At 34.1% G+C, this 18,346-nt stretch overlaps 1 protein-coding gene across 45 annotated transcripts in view; it reads left to right on the top strand.

Annotated features, from left to right (window-relative positions):
- The window catches only part of PTPRD (protein tyrosine phosphatase receptor type D), a 2,277,302-nt gene that overhangs the window by 1,439,072 nt on the left and 819,884 nt on the right, over positions 1-18,346 (top strand). The window lies entirely within an intron of this gene.

An 18,346-nucleotide genomic window follows, 5' to 3' on the forward strand; every position in this document is an offset into this window, starting at 1 on the left:
TTCAGTTCTGAATCATGGATGATGTTAGTCACGAATCTGTTGGAAATCCAACAATGGGTTAAAGTTTTGAACTGGAGCAGCAGATGCCTATAGATTTAAATGTTGATTGAATTTAGCTGTTCTGCTATGAAATTATTAGCCTTCGGCGGTGGTCTCGCCTACATAATTTATTTGGTTTGCTTGTTTTTGTTTTTGTTTATTTTTCTGGAAGCTACAAAGCTATTTATTGTTAATGAGGAAATAAAGCAAGAAAACAGATTAGCAGATAGATTAACAAAATTTTAAGTGTCTAATCTCTGTTAAACAAGAACAGGTTATAATGTGATGCATTTAGTTCTCAGTATTTTGCAACAAAATATTTGCTATTAACACAGCTTTGTTACCTTACATATCCTTTCTCTGATATAAGCATTTCATCTATCACAATAATACTTTTTTGATAAAATCCTCTACCAAGTACACTTTTTTTTGCCCATTGCAGCTTAATATTTTGTTTTTAATCTTAAAATGACAATTCTCAGAAATAAATCATTTTTATGCTCTCTCCAAAATATTTTTTCTGTGGCTCACCATTTAAAACTATTATCTTATATAAACCTGTGATGAATAGTAAAATAAACTAAATGATTTTAATTGAGGTTTCTACATACAAATTATGTAAATAAAGTTTACAAAGATTAAAAGTTACATAACATGCTTAAATACTCTTCTTTCCTAAAAGTTTTAAGTTTTAAAGGAAAGAATACCACCTCCCAAATTCTCTGTTAACTTCATTCTTCAGGTGATTTTTCTTATGTTTCTAAGAAAAAAGGGAATATTAATATACAGAAAAGGCACACAAAGTTCTTTCAGAAACCAAGATATGGTTGAAGTCAAATTAGATGAGAATTGAACAAATAAGCAAGAGAGGCAGAGGTTGTAGTAAATTCAGGCTCCCAGCCTGTTTCCCCTTTAGTTCCTCATTGTTTCTATTTTATATATTAAGATTCATCTCACCTTCACCATAAATACCCCCAGTCAAAATGATGCTGTCTTATGAACTATGTGTCTTTGTTCATGACTCTCTTATGATATTAATCATTCTGTTTTATGGTTCAGCAATTTGTATAGAGTCAGTTTCTATTTTCTGAGCACATCATGTTCCAGAGTAAGTTTAAAAACCAGTTGTTCAGACATCCCAAGTACTTATTCCCATAGAACAAATAATACAAATGATGTTCCTATTTTATTTTAAGTTCTATCTCTATCTGATCTAGTGTCAATAAAAATATTTCAAATATACCTCCATTTATGATACTGCTTCTTCAGAACAAATCAACTCTATCACAAGAGGCAAATTGCATAGGTTCTAAACTTAGACTTACCTGAGTTTGCTATTTGCTATCTGTTTTATCTTAGGCAAATTATTCACTTGTGTGTGTGTGTGTGCATGAGGTTTCTCATCTGTAAAATGGAGATAATAATTATATGTACTTCCTAGACTGTTGTGAGGATTAAATAAGTTTTATATGAAAAGTCCTTCAGAACAGAACCCGACATATAGTAGGGGATATATAGGGTAGTCTATAAATGTTATCATTATATTCATTGCAACTTGGAATATCAGGAACTTATCTGTTCACATATAGACATGTTTGAAAGTGCAAATACGCAGTGCATTTTGGAAGTTTATCTTGTGGAGACAAGTTAGATGAAACAGAGAACACAGTATCTCATGTCTGTATATTCAAGATGAATAAAAATGGAAACAAAATAGTATAACTTCTTCATCTCATCACAGAAATGACAATTAAGATAGCAGTGATTATTATTGTTATTACTTACTGAGCTCTTAAGATGTGCCAAGCATGAAGAAAAGGGCTTTGCATGACATCCTCATATCTTCTGATTACACATAAAGAAACTGGTGGTAAAGAAACAAAGATCTCTCACTAATAAGATTTAGAGCAAGAATCCAAACTGGAACCTTTATGACTTTTATATTTTACAGTGTTTCCACTTCACTAAAAACAGTGATTTTTCAGATTAATATCCAAAAGTCCAAAGTATTTTTCAGATTAATATCTACTCATTCTAATCTATTTTAAGAGGTTCTTCTGCCACTTAACAAATCTATCTAGTTCTTTCTAACCCTGTCTTCTAAGATTACCTAAAAAGTATAAGGTATTTTGTCAAACAATTGTGTAAAGTACAAAACATTTTATTTATTGCATTATATTTTATCACTATTTCCCAAATTGTCTTCTCCTCCATTTGTCTGAGATCACCAGCTCACTTAGTATTGTTGCTTTAGGGCATTACATTAGAAATTCTTCTTTCCCTCTGTAGTCCATAGTCTATGAATGTTAGATAATCCGTCTTAAAAGCAGGCTACTAACTCTAACGTATTACAAAATATTGAACTTTTTAATCTTGTCAGATGAAAGACAGATTTCTTACTTGATATATCCTTTATCCTTTAAATGTATTTAAACTTTATTTTTGATATGCATAATAATTTCATGTATCATACAAATTTCATTTATTTTTTATAGTAAACCTCTGAGCTTCCATGTTGGGATAGGGACCAGAGAACTAGAGAAACTAAATATTTATCCAGTCACACAAGTAGTAGTAGTAGTAGCAGCAGTAGTAGTAGTAGTATCAGAATTTGAATACAGGTGGAACTCCAGAGACAATTTCCATTATGTTGCAAGAGTACCTTGAACTGAGAAAACCAAAACCACCTAACTAAATGCAAAAGCATCAGCTTCCACAATCCTGGAAGTTCCTCAGCGTCTAGATGGGAAATTTCTTGAAGGGAGGGTCTACATATTTTTAGTCATCTTCTTATTCCTCATAATTTTTAAAAGAGTGCCCTGACACCATGGACAGGTAATAAATGACTGCATGAGAACATTAGGGATATCTAAGATTTTTTTTTTAAGGATTTTATTTATTTGTGAGAGAGCAAGAGCAAGCAGGGGGAGCTGCAGGCAGAGGGTGAAGGGGCTCCCTGCTGAGAAAGAAACTCCATGTGGGACTTTCTTCCAAAACCCTGGGATCATGACCTGAACCAAAGGCAGGTGCTTAACTGACTGAGCCACCCAGGCGTCCCTCTAAGATGCTTTTAATGATGACTATAACATTCTTGAATTAAAGTTGCAAAATGTTTTCATTGGGTTCATTGACCAAATTTAGCCAATTTTGTTAAGTGAGCTTTCTTCATGTATCATCACTATCACTTTTCAAAATTGGATCAAGCTAATGTTAGCCAGAAACTGTTAAACTGTCTGAATTTGGAAATTCACAAATATATAAGGTGAACATAATATTATTGTGAGTTCGACAGCCAAGTGCTTGGCTTATTTTGGCAAGTGTAATTTAGTTTCTTGTGAATGATAACATTTGATTATATGCTATGTGGTATTATGTTTTAGTATAAGGACAAATGCCAATGCCTATAAATACTTTCACATAATTAAAGTCACCTTCTGGAACTTTAGTTAACTCTTAGAGTTTCATCAATTAAGAAAGTCAGAAATACCAAGTTTTTTTTTAGGTGATTTTAAGAACTTTTTATGAAGTTCTGACTAGCGCTATCTTGGAGAAATAAGGCAGATTTGCTAAGTAAGGCATCCATTAAATGAGCCAGATTCCAGGTTTTTTAGTGAAGAAATAATGTTACATATGGGGGGGTATAGTTAGATCTGTATTAAAGATTTTTGATTACAGTATTAATTTTTTAATCCCACGTAAAGAACAAGATAATCTAATTAATGGAAGGTTGATTGTGTACACAGACTGTATGGTCAAAAGAAGGAAGCTCAGCAGGATGTTCTCTGAGCATTTCTTCTTGAGGGAGTTATGTTTTTGCATTTGAGAGTAGTAACTAAGCTCTCATATTATGCATTGCATTTAAAAGACTTACTAAATTATTTCCTAACAAGTCAGTATAAGAACAGTGATATGTATAATCTAACAACTTTGGGGGGGGGGGGGGGTTGCTAAATGCTTTCCAGCTCTAAAAGTCTATAATTTCAATGATTCTTTACTATGAGTCGACTTAAAATTTGATTCAGTATGTCTGTATTTACATGGTCAGTGAATGTTAGGATTAATACAGACCTTAAAGACTCCAGGCCATTTTTATATATGTCAAATTTGGAGCCAGAGAAGACAAATGACCTGCCCAGGACCAGAAAGATATTTGGTAATATACCTGTGTTTCAGATGTTTCTTTAATCTGCATTTAAAGCCACATTATCCTTCAATGCGGGAAAAAAAATAAGGTATAAAGACTAAAGAAGTTCACCTAGTTCAACATTATACTTTACAGGAAACTTCCCTATGACACACAGTCAGCCCGTCTGTGATTTGAACTATATAGTATCCTCATTTTCATTACTAGATAGCTCTAATTCCAAGACGGGCTTCCTTAAATTGATAAAAAACGTATCTGCCTTTATTTCTTTCCATTGTCTTCTATTTTCTATGTAAAATATCCATAGCTCCTTCAATGATTCCTTCTATGACATGAGTTTCAGATGTTCATGATCTGATGCCTCCTCCCAGCACATCAATAATATGTTTCATATTTCAGGTTGATGTCAAAATTAAACACAATGTGACAAATGGTATCTACAGACTACCTTCAGTATGTGGGAAGGCTGCTATCTCTTGATCTGACTGTACTTGTAGAATTTTAAAGTTACCTTTTGTATACTTTCAATCTCTCTTATAAAACAAAATAAAGGTATTTTTCACATGAACTAATATAGATCTTATGTTGATTTTTATATTAGTTTTCTATTTTTATCATTTTAAGATTGACAGGATTAAACATAACAATTTGCTGTTAACATCACCATAATCAAAAAGACTATCAGTTTGGATTGTTTGAATTGCTCAAGAAAGTCATGATAATAAAAAAAAAAAGAATTTCAATCTAACTTATGATCATAACGACACAAAAATAAAGCCATATAAAACAACTTACAGGATCACCTGAGAATGGCTCACTCAGGAAAGTGTCTGACCCCTGATTTCAGCTCAGGTCAAGATCTCAGGATTGTGAGATCTAGTCCCATGTTGGGCTCTGGACTCAACACAGAGTTTTCCTGTTCCTCTCCCTCTGCTCCTCCCCCTGCGCTTTTTCCCTCTCTCAAATAAATAAATAAATAAAATCTTTAAAAATAGTACAAGGTAGTTATAGTATGTAATTATATCAGTCTTCCTGACAATACCATGTATTAATCAATATAAAGTGTAAATCATCAACCCCACTTTCAGTCATAATCATCAAGCTGCTTCTAGAAAGAGAAGCTAAAAAACAGTTAGGTCCCTTTAATTTTCCTCTTGAACTTTAAACTGCTCAAAAAAAAAAATAAAGTTTCATCCATTACAAAAAGAAAAGAAAGAAAGAAAATCTTGCTTTGCAAAAAAAAATTTTAACTAGGGTGGACTTACATCTCTTATATGTATACATATCCGAACTAAGGATATATTCTGACCATCTAATTATCTAGAATCAAATTCCATTAACATGTGTGTATTTTTAAATCTGTCAGGCTTTAGTTAAGTGATTAAACTGAAGATCACTGGATGCATCCAAGTTAATAGAAATGGACAAAAAAGAAGAAAAGTGCCTAAGTAAAGTTTAGGATAAACTAAATGGTTCTTTTTTTTTTAAGATTTTATTTATTTATTTGACAGAGAGAGAGATCACAAGTAGGCAGAGAGTCAGGCAGAGAGAGAGGGGGAAGCAGGCTCTCTGCTCAGCAGGGATGCTGAGGCAGATGCAGGGCTCAATCCCAGGACCCTGAGATCATGACCTGAGCTGAAGGCAGGAGCTTAATCCACTGAGCCACCCACGCACCCCAAAACTAAATGGTTCTTAATGGCCAACCAAATACAGCTAAAAATAAGGGTTGACTTTTTTTTTTTAATGTTTCAATTTTTTATTCAAATTCCAGCTAGTTAACATACAGTGGAATATTTGTTTCAGGAGTAGAATTTTTTTTTTAAAGATTTTATTTATTTATTTGACAGAGAGAGATCACAAACAGGCAGAGAGGCAGGCAGAGAGAGAGGAGGAAGCAGGCTCCCTGCTGAGCAGAGAGCCTGATGCAGGGCTCGATCCCAGGTCCCTGGGATCATGACCTGAGCTGAAGGCAGCGGCTCAACCCACTGAGACACCCAGGCGCCCAGGAGTAGAATTTAATGATTGATCAATTACATACAACATTCAGTGCTCATCACGACTGTACTCCTTAATACCCATCACCTATTTAAATAGAGGTTGACTTCTAACTCCTCCTCAGGGTAAATTTAATGATCAAATCATCCAAGATTATGTTCATAAAAGGGTAGATTTCACTCTCTAGAAATGAATGGCTGAATAAATAAACTAAAAAATGTCAATCAAATTCAGTTAAAGGTGTTGGAGTGTAGAACCTGAACCCACTAGTAGGTTGAGAAATTTCTTAGGTGTCTGATCCTTAAGTATCCATATTTATCTGCTTTATTCTCTTCCACTTTTTTCCCAGTTACAGGATATAGAAAAATGAGAGATAAAATATCAGATAATAATGAGATTATTTGAAACATTAAATTTTGGTGCATAGTATTGGTATGCCTGCTGTCCGATGGGAAGGGCTTAGAGACTCAGCTCCAAAGAATCACCCAGAAACTAAATTCAAGAATATCTCAAAGGCTATGCTTTGTTATTTCGTTTTTTGTTTGTATGTTTGTTTGTTTTGAGATCTCTAAAATTGGGAACTATGCTATACCCATTGCATTTGGCTCTGCATTTCCAAGTAATGTGAGTTTTTGCTAGTATCTAAACAATTTCTTATATATTCAGTGGGATAAAGTTAAGAGTGGTTAGGATAGGCTATGTTAAATATGGGAGAGCTGGGGCACATTCTGTTGGTTAAGCATTTGCCTTCAGCTCAGGTCAGCATCCCAGGACCCTGGGGGTCAAGTCCCCCATCATGCTCCTTGCTCAACAGGGAATCAGCTTCTTCCTCAGCCTTTCCCCCTGCTCATGCTTTCTCTCTTTCTGTCTCATTGTTTCTTTAGAAAAAAAATGAATAAAATCTTAAAAAAAAAAAAAAGACACAAAAAAAACTATGGGAGAGTTGTCTCAGTCAGGGGTAATAAATAGGAACCGAAGTTACAAAACAGGTTCACACAGGGAGGACAGAATTTCTCAAAACAAGCAGTTAACTTTTTGATTCCTACATTTATAGAAATTGTTAAGACTATTTTTTTGTACATTTGGTAAACATGTCTCATATGACCTTATATAATGTATTGGCAAAGATTTTAGGGGTTTATTGTTCTTGTGGTGATGATGCAGACCTAAAGATGATTTTTTAAATCTCTTGTTTTGTTCAAATCTTGAGCACATGAAATAGCTCCAAACTTAAAAAAAAAAAAACCTTCTGAATCTGATTTCAGAGTTTCTTATTCAGAATCATATTTTTATATCACATTTTAAAATATCAGAGATCATTTGTAGTTACTGAGTGGAATTATGAAATCTATAAAATAACTTCTTTTGAAAACAGTTGTCTAAAATTTGCTTAAGAGCTTCATGTTACTGCATTTAAATCCATAGTAATGCCAAGAGAGGATTGTATATATACAATATTTTCCCTTCAGTCACAAGGTTTATGTTATTGAAAATCTTCAAGGCAGATAAATGTACACATTAGGGATATATAATTTATAAGGTTATATTTGCACCAGTGAAAGTTTATATGAATAATTTTAGCTTGATGAAAGGTAGGTAAATATAGTAAATGAAGACATAGTTATGATAACTTATGTATCTTAAGTGAATAATTGTGGTTATGAACAAAATCCTTTTTTCATTCATTAAATATTTATTAACCAGTCATTATTAGATGGTGGAGATGGATAAAGGTTAAAAAAAAGATAGCTGTTCTCAAGGAGTCCAGAATCAATTAAATGGAGATAACATAAAAGCAAATAAGTATAGCATCATTTTGTAATACCTTTTAATGCAGAATCATGGATAAGCTAATATAAGTTCATACAGTTAGAGTTCTGATAGCAGAGTAGATGATCCAGATGCTGGTGATACAATGTGGAACAAAAACACCTTAGAGTAAGAGAGGCAGATGGTAAAGAGAAATAGATACAGAGTATATTCCAAAGTGATGTGCAGGGGTGTTTACAATATTCCATAGCAAGTGAAAATGGGTAGTGACTCATCAGACACCCAGTCCCCCTGAATAAAAGTTCATTCTACCTCCTGAATATCAGACTTTGAATTAGTACTAATAGGAAAAATAAAACATGAAAGGAACATTAAAGTACCAGGTAAGGAGAAATACTGAAATTTTAGAGATTTTGAATTGAGAGAGACTAAGAAAATCTCTCAAGATAGTAAAAAATTAGTCCCATAGATAATAGAGGAAGACCATTCTAGAGAAAGGGGACAGCAAGAGCAAAGGTCACAGGAGGAGGATTACCTAAAGTGAGATGCAGTGAGAGAGCCATTGTGGCTGGACTGTCCTGTGCAATGGGAGTTTGGAAGAAGCAAGACTTTTGTAACTCCTAGTGAGAACTTTGACTTATTTCCTCAGTAAGATGACATCTCCCTGAAGGTTTGAACAGATGAGTAATGTGGTTGGTATATATTTTAAGAGCATCTCTCAGGCTTCTGGGTTAAGAACTGACTAACAAGGGCAAGAGCAGTGGTTAAGTGTACCAGCACAGTAGCTATTGCAATTATGCAGATAAGAGGTAAATCAAGTTATAGCTTTGGGAGTGAGAAAAGTGGCTGAATTCTGGACAATCATTGCTTTGAAGGTAAAGCTACCTGGATTTGCAGACAAACTAGATGCTGGATGTGGGAAAGGGGGATAAATAATGACATGGACATGGAAAAAACAAGTAGCTGTCTATGTGCCAAACCTTATGCCAATGCCTAATGAACATAAAGGGAAATAAGACAGACATAGTCCATCTAGGATGCATAGTTATTAAATAAACAATTATAGGATAATGCAAATATTCTCCAAATACGGGAAGCACAGGAGTTCTCAATAAGAACTTAATCTATTCCAAATAGGTCAGGGACAACTTCTACAGAAATGAAAATTATGCCTGATTCTAAGGGTTAATCAAATTTATTTGGGTGAAAAGAGGGAATGGGGGAGAAAAAAAAAACTAGCTGTATTTGAGTATTAGATCCCAAGCACTTTAATTTTGCTAAGATCTTCTTAATGACTTTATTGCTGTGTCTCTTTAAGGTTAGTACATTCTTAGCAAGCTATTTCTTAATACTGGCAGTAAGTTGATTGAAAGGCTATATTCTTATGCATTCATTCTTTCAAAAAATGTTCATGGACAACCTGTTTAGTACTAGGATCTCTGTGCTAATTACTGAGGAGTGTACCAGGGTGAGTTATACTTAGATCCTTTCCCAAAGGAGCTAAGACCACGGTTTTGTCTTCCAGGTGACCACCTAAGTAATTAAGTTCACTAAGGTATGCATTTATTTTCCCCAAGTTGTTAGTACACTAGATTTGCAGTATCATACATGGTGTGGGTTCCCTGAGTTGCTAACTACTCAACAGCTTGCTTTAAAAGCATGCAGTTTGTTTTTATCACTACACTCAAGTCTCCTCAGCACCTATTAAACAGTGTACCCTATGATAATATTTTTTAAGAAGTGAATATATTGCGATACCTTGGTGGCTCACTCAGTTAAGTGTCTGCCTTCAGTCCAGGTCATGATCTCCTTGGATTGAGCCTTGCGTTGGGCTCCCTGCTCACTGGGGAGCCTGCTTCTCCATCTCCCACCATCCTCCTTCTTGTGCTTTCTCTCTGTGTGTCAAATAAAAAAAGATCTTTTAAAAAATAAGTGAATATATTATTTTATCAACTGTAACTTTGTTTTTGCTACAGATCATTGAAATAGCCATGAAGAATTCCTATACATTCATATATTTTTAAGATTTATCTTATGAACTTTTTAAATAGGATATGCCAATAAGCTTTTATATCATTGTTTCTATTTAGGATATTCATATACATACATATATGAATATAGATATGAAATATCCATATCAGTCATTAATATTCTTAAGGAGAACACGGGCAGCAACCTCTTCGACCTCTGCCGCAGCAACATCTTCCTAGGAACAACGCAAAAGGCAAGGGAAGCAAGGGAAAAAATGAACTACTGGGATTTCATCAAGATCAAAAGCTTTTGCACAGCAAAGGAAACAGTTAACAAAATCAAAAGACAACTGACAGAATGGGAGAAGATATTTGCAAACGACATATCAGATAAAGGACTAGTGTCCAGAATCTATAAAGAACTTAGCAAACTCAATACCCAAAGAACAAATAATCCAATCAAGAAATGGGCAGAAGACATGAACAGACATTTCTGCAAAGAAGACATCCAGATGGCGAACAGACACATGAAAAAGTGCTCCATATCACTCGGCATCAGGGAAATACAAATCAAAACCACAATGAGATATCACCTCACACCAGTCAGAATGGCTAAAATCAACAAGTCAGGAAATGACAGATGCTGGCGAGGATGCGGAGAAAGGGGAACCCTCCTACACTGTTGGTGGGAATGCAAGCTGGTGCAGCCACTCTGGAAAACAGCATGGAGGTTCCTCAAAATGTTGAAAATAGAACTGCCCTATGATCCAGCAATTGCACTATTGGGTATTTACCCTAAAGATACAAATGTAGTGATCCAAAGGGACACATGCACCCGAATGTTTATAGCAGCAATGTCCACAATAGCCAAACTATGGAAAGAACCTAGATGTCCATCAACAGATGAATGGATCAAGAAGATGTGGTATATATACACAATGGAATACTATGCAGCCATCAAAAGAAATGAAATCTTGCCATTTGCAACAACATGGATGGAACTAGAGCGTATCATGCTTAGCGAAATAAGTCAAGCAGAGAAAGACAACTATCATATGATCTCCCTGATATGAGGAAGTGGTGATGCAACATGGAGGCTTAAGTGGGTAGAAGAATAAATGAAACAAGATGGGATTGGGAGGGAGACAAACCATAAGTGACTCTTAATCTCACAAAACAAACTGAGGGTTGCCGGGGGGAGGGGGTTTGGGAGAAGGGGGTGGGATTATGGACATTGGGGAGGGTATGTGATTTGGTGAGTGCTGTGAAGTGTGTAAACCTGGTGATTCACAGACCTGTACCCCTGGGGATAAAAATATATGTTTATAAAAAATAAAAAATTAAAAAAAAAAAATAAAAAATAAAAAAAAAAATAAAAATAAAAATAAAATAAAAAACTAAAAAAAAAAAAAATAATAATATTCTTGAAATCAGTACTGCTTAGAGAAGAGTATTTTTCTTCTCATTGACATGTGTACTTGCAGGCTTTCTCCCTTTTTTGATATCAATTATTTCCACAAATTCTAATTCTCATCAGCATATTTGACCTTGCTTTTTACATATTCACAATTTTCCCCATTTATAAACTTCCATTTATCACTCTTACCTAAACATTGGTTTTAAAGCTTTCATATTTAGAATGCCTGGAATCATTTTCCTCATTTTTTTCATGATCATTTCCTTTACTTGAGGAAGAAAGTTTTTCTTCCTAATTCTCTGTGAAATCAAGTATAATTTCGTTCATATTGAGAAGAAATACCAATAATGATTATAAATACATTTTAGTGTGAATATTATCTTATAATCAGAGTCACTCCATCCCACACTAATTTTCCCCTCAGATTTTGTAGGAAAAAGAATTGATCTGGCAGCAAATAAATGCAAAGTTATGGATCTGTGAAAGTTATTAACCTCTCAATGCCCCATTTAGCTTTTCCCATTCCACAGGAATCAATGATAAACACACCCATCCATTTTATGTTCCTCATTAAAGCAGAGAGTTAACAAGAAACAAGTGCCTCTAGTTTTGTCTTCAACTTGGTAATGTTTATATTATTCTAAGAAGACGGTACTGCTCCCCTGGTGGTGCCACAATATGGCAGGTGCTTTTTAAGCTTCCCTGGACAGCTATACCTATGATGTAGTGGAACCCATAATCTACGTTAAGTTCTACTTGATTTGAAAGTACCAGTCACCACATTTCTGTCTTGAATGGAGTTAATTCCGCAGATCCAAATGCTGGCTCATTGTCATTCTGGACCATCATCCTTCCCTCCTAGTCTCATCTTCCAGTCAATTGCTTTAAGACTTTTAGAAGTCTGAGGTTGAGAAATGATGAATATTTGACTTACTCTTTCCTACTTTTTTCTCTAGGTTGAAGAGAGACTATAAATAAATGCGTGTTCTTTATATTTAGTACATTCCATTTTGTCAAATTGTCTTTCCAAAGCTTTCTGTTTTCTTAGTATCCGCTTAACTACAGCAGTGAAACAGTGAAACTGCTTGTTGCCTTCCATTGAAAATTAAGCTCTGGCCCTAAGCCAGGCTGCTTGAGCCAGCACTAATATAATTCACAACTGGAAGAAGACAATCAATTAATCAATACTATAATTTGGAACTGACCATGGTAGTAACACTCACAGCTATTAGACTCGACTGACTGACACCATTTAGGATTAATGAGGTAGCAAGAGCAGGCAAACCAAAGATTCATTTAAAGATTTTTTTCCCCTAAAATCAAACCTCCCACTCTATTTTGTTATTTTTTCTTACTTAGTGATGCCACAGTGAAATCTAATGTAAATAAGAATTTGAAAGACAAAGAATCTTACCCATTACAGTGATTTTGAACAAGAACTTTAATGAGCCAATTAGGTAAGGATTGTAGGAAAACCATTCAGTTCAATGTTAAACTCTTCTGAAAAATCTAAAAACATGATTAAAAGTGCTTTTCTGATAATACTTGGGCATTACTTGAAGCAACCTCATATACTCAGAGATTGGTATATCTATTATTTGGAAGAAGGGATAATCACCTTTTAAACTATAAAACCTTAAAATAGTTTCTAGAAAACCCTTATCATTTATTCTGTTTTACCTATACAGTAAAATAATGAAATAACATAAAAACACACAAGATCTATGGTACTTGCAAAATGACAACAAATACCTATCAACTCCTTCCACCTTTCCTAGGACTCTCTAGTCCCTTAAAATCTTGTGTATATTTTTGACAAGACAAAGTTTTCCCTAAAGTCGTTGGCTGCATATTTAAAATGATATATCATTAAGCCAATCAGAAAGTTTTTGTCTTTGTTGTTATTTCAGTTTTCTTTGGATTAGGCATACCAAATTTCTGAGTGCTCAGACTACAGATAAGTTTCAGAATGTGTCTAATAGGAGATCTTAAAAGCCAGCCCAGGGGACTTAAGAATGATGACATTTTTTTTTTCCAATCTAGAAGGCAAAATATAGAGATTCTCCTTTAAATTTGGCAGAAAACAGGGCTCCTGGGTGGCTCAGTTGGTTAAGCATCTGCCTTTGGCTCAGGTCATGATCCCAGGACCCTGGGATCAAGTCACCCATCAGGCTGAACCTGTCCCCACTGCTTGTGTTCTCTCTCTCTCTCTCTCTCAAATAAATAAACAGTTTTGTTTAAATCTGGCAGAAAACAGAAAGGAAGAGTAACACAGCTGTACATTTTACATCACCATATATCTGAAGAAGAGGATTTGACCAGCAACATAACAAATTCCATAAAGAGAGGCGCTCTTTAAAACAAGGGCTTACCCCCTCCCCTTTTATTTTTAAACTGAAAATTCAGTATAGAATTATCTCACTTAATCTCCTAATTGTAGCATGGGAAACAGAAGCAAAGTACTTGGAATAAAGACTTGGAATTTTATTTTCTTCCCAAATATTGCCATGTATTCATAACCAAAAGGACATTGAAAATATAAAAATCCTCTTAGTATTGAATTAGAGACACTGAATTTATAACCTTTAGTATGGTCTAGAGTTGGTAAGAAGTCAAGACAGAATTCTTTGTATTGTGACCTTTTTATATATTATCTTTGGTATATTTTTGAAACCTATAAAGTAAAATAAAATTTTAGAAATAATATGAAAGTTTTAAAATAGAACAGTTAAAGAAAAAGAAAAAGGGATTATGTGATTTGCTAAAAAAAATAATAATGTATTAGATAAAACAGAAGCATTTAATTAGAAAGCCAATGTGATTTTATTCATAGTTGTTACCAGTTATATGGATACATACACACACACACACACACACACACCCCGCACACACTTTATAGCACACAATGGTTGTTTCTGTAATTAAGTGGCCTTTCATGAAATGAAGAACAAATGCTGAATTTAGTATCCTGTTTATTATATAGAGACATAGGAAAACATTAATTTTCATTCTACTTGCCTACACAAAGTCAAAAAAGAAATAAAAAAGTAAATAAAGTTTGATTTTACTTTTAAGAGGTAATACGTAATGCTTTTAGTAGATAAATGATTTTGGATCTAAATTCAAGTTCACCTTGTAGTAAATACATTGCTGTCATCCTGTCAAAAACAAAGCATATAGCTTAAAGTGAATTATTGTATTTTTTGTGTGTTAGTCTTTTTTCTGTTAAAATAATCCACTAATACTTCTAACTATTACAAAATAGAAAAATAAATATACGGAGGTGTCTCATCAAAACAAAACAATAAAATATTAAAATCACGGCAACAAAACAACTAAAATTTCTTGTTTACTTACTCATTTATTACATTATTTACATTAGATTTCACTGTGGCATCACTAAGTAAGAAAAAATAACAAAATAGAGTGGGAGGTTTGATTTTAGGGGAAAAAAATCTTTAAATGAATCTTTGGTTTGCCTGCTCTTGCTACCTCATTAATCCTAAATGGTGTCAGTCAGTTGAGTCTAATAGCTGTGAGTGTTACTACCATGGTCAGTTCCAAATTTATTTATTTATTTGACCGAGAAAGACAGAGAGAAGGAACTCAAGCAGGGGGGAGTGGAATAAGGACAAGCAGGCTCCCCGCTGAGCAAGGAGCCTGATGCAGGGCTAGATCCCAGGACCCTGGGATCATGACCTGAGCAGAAGGCAGATGCTTAATGACTGAGCCACCCAGTCACCCCAACTTACTCATTTATTTCTTTACATTCAAGTTAATTTAAAGCAAAAACACTTAGAAATACCTTTCAAAAATAGCATAAAATATGGTATCATGTTTTATTTTATTTTGCTTTTATGCCATTTTATTCCAAAAGTAACTTGAGACAGCTTTTGAAGGTTCATGCAATACAGTAAAATAAATTTAAAATTGCTAAAATATATGTAAAGGATAATAATAAAGACAAGAAATTAAGGTAAAATATAGAAAGTCACTTTTGTACTTTTGAGAAACAGGAGGGCAGAGTAATGTGCAGCCATATTTAATACAGGGTTTTATAGAAAGGAAAATGCCAATCTAAACTTTCTAGGGCAAGGATCAGTAACCTTTTTCTCTAAAGGGCCAGAGTGTAAATATTTTAGAACTTGTAGGCCATATAGACTCCATGGCAACTAGTCAGCGCTGCCATTTTATATGAAAATAGTCATATATAAAACATAAATGGATGGACATAACTGTGTAACAATAAAACTATAAAAAACAGTGGACTAGATTTAACCAATGGGCTGTATTTTGCCCAATCCTCTTCTAGAAACTAAGGCAAAAATAGAAGAGTCATTTACCTCATTTTATGATAAATGTTTACTCCAAAAAAAGATAGCTTTTCTTGATGGTAAAATGTGAAATGAAATACACTAAAGGGAGTTTGGCAGTAGGGAATGTTAGTTACATCTCTATAATAATTAAAATAGCATGTTTCATGCAGCAGCTGGTCACAGCCCCATGAACATCTGTAAAATGAGTGTAAAATTCAGCATAAAATTGAATTTTTGGTCTTTTGCAGACAAAAACAATGGATTATTCTGTTTTTTTCTAATTGCTTATTATGGCAATAGCATTTTATGCTTTGAGTTTTTTTTTCTTCTTAAGTCTGCTTTGCTTTGCTTCTTTTGTTTGTCTTTGTTATTAAAACGAAAAATCATTCCTCTGTATAGCATGTTAAGCAATACACCATCTCATGTTGCATAATTAACTGAAAACCTTATCAGTGGTTAGATGTAGGTGAACAGTACAGTGAAGGGAATAAGAAAGAGTTATAATCTGATTGGGAGGATGGACATTTAAATAAAGAAAGCATGATGAAGGTTATGATATAAGGAGACATGAGTTTTGGTTTTGAATTTTTATCCACTGCTTGTCAGTAATATGATCTTTTGTATATTTCTTAACCTCTCTGCCCTTGGTTTCTTCATCTCTAGAATGAGGACAATATCAATGACTTTCTTACTGGGATGAAAGAGTGGATAAGATAAGACTTAGTGCAGTAATACATAGTTAGTATCAATACATAACTCAGACAGGGCCTACATTCAAAAGTAAGATTCTAGGCAATGATAGAAGTTTTCAAAAATAGGTGTCTATGATTTAGCTATATAACTCTTAAATCTCTCCCACCCGTAGGTAGATTTTTTTTTTTTTTGGAGTAGATTTGAAGAGCTTTTCTTTGGAGATAGATCTTTTATGAATGACTTCTTTCCCCAATTCCCCAACACACATATGTCTCCCAAGAGTTTTTTGTTTGTTTGTTTGTTTGTTTGTTTTTTAAGACCACGTAAGAAGTATAATACATATCCCTTCAATTTAGAGTACATAAAGGACTAGTGTCTGAGCAAAAGCCAAGAAGTCTATGAGCAGGAAACTGGTTAAAGTGGTCTGTTACAGCAGAGAAGAAATCTGGTATGAAGATATTAATGGTATCCCAAGAGTTTGTAGGAGCAATGGATTCATCAGCTTTTCCTTGGACTACTTTTGAAATACACATGAGAAGAGCTGCAGTGGGGTGGTCCTAACCTTCACAAGCAGGTCAGCTAGAAAGATAAAGGGACTTTGGCAGGAGGTAGAATCTGACTTCTAAGAACCTGGGGATTCTAGAAGAGAGATCTTTGTGGATGGAATTCAATAGTCCATGAAAGAACACAAGAGAGTCTTCTTTGAATATTTGCCAGGTCCAGTGTACTAAAATTATATCATCTCCACAAATTCAGTCAAATAATGGCTTTGTTCCATTTGTTCTCATCCTGTACCCCTACCCTAACACAGAAAAGGTCAGAATCTGCAGTAAGGAAGATGGGTGAGAAGAAGTAATTCAACCTAAAAGTGCACCCAGAGTTTTGATGTATTAATGAGATGGGCTGTTGTAATTACCTAAATGAAAATGTTTTTTTTTTAATTTATTTAAAGTAACAATAGATTGTTTTAATACCTGAAAGTGGACAGAGAAGAAATTGTGCCTGCCTGAATTTTTATTTAGGAACACAATGAGAAGTAGTCCCTTTTAAAAATTTAAAGAGGTAATATAATAGGAAAAAAAATGCTGATTTGCAAATACATTTGGTTGTTTATAATTATATTTCATAATTCATACTTGTTTGATGCTATATACATTTGTTACATCTACATATATATCTATATCAATGGATAGAAATCACATCTAGAACTACATGTTTCTTCGTAATAAATATGTACTGAATAGCTCTTATGGTTCATTCTTGGGTTCTGGGAATGAAGGAGGTTTCATAAACCTAATTAGGTTTCATCACCTAATGTTAATATGAGAAAGAGAATAATGCCCCCCGAAGAGGTCTGCATCTTAATCCCTGGAATTTAGAAAGATGTTAGCTTGCATGGCAAAAGAAACTTTGCTTATGTGATTAAGTTAAGAATATTGAGATGGAAAAATTATCCTGGATTATCCAGGTGGCCCAATGTAATCATAAAGGTCCTTATAAGGATTAAAAAAAAAGTTTCCTTATACAGTAAAAAGTGGGGGAGGGGAGAGAGTCAGAGTTGGAGATATGATGACGAAGGAACCAGTATAGAGAAAGAGATTTGAAGGTGCTATATTACTGGTTTTGAGGATGGAGAAAGGGTCCATCAGCCAAGGAATGCAGCAAACCTTGAGGAGATGGAAAAAGTAAAGAAATAAAATTTTTTCCTAGACCCTCCAGAGTGAACACAGAATTGCTGGGCCATTTCAGACTCCTGACCTATAGGACTGTAATATAATAAGTAAGCCACAAAGTTTGTGGTAATTCGTTATAACAGTAATAGTAAACTAATACAGTGGACAATGATTTAAGAAAGTGTGATAGAAGAAGTACATAAATGTCGAAGTCATATTTCAATAGATTTATTAAGCTAATTTAAGAATTCCAGGACTGCTTGAGGAAGTGATAATGTAACCTAAGACTAGAAGGATAAACAAGATCAACCAAAAACAGGGGGGCTAAA

Source organism: Mustela putorius, unplaced genomic scaffold, assembly GCF_011764305.1.
Source record: "Mustela putorius furo isolate JIRA1106 unplaced genomic scaffold, ASM1176430v1.1 tig00003944_pilon_pilon_pilon, whole genome shotgun sequence".
Classification (NCBI taxonomy): Eukaryota; Metazoa; Chordata; class Mammalia; order Carnivora; family Mustelidae; genus Mustela; species Mustela putorius.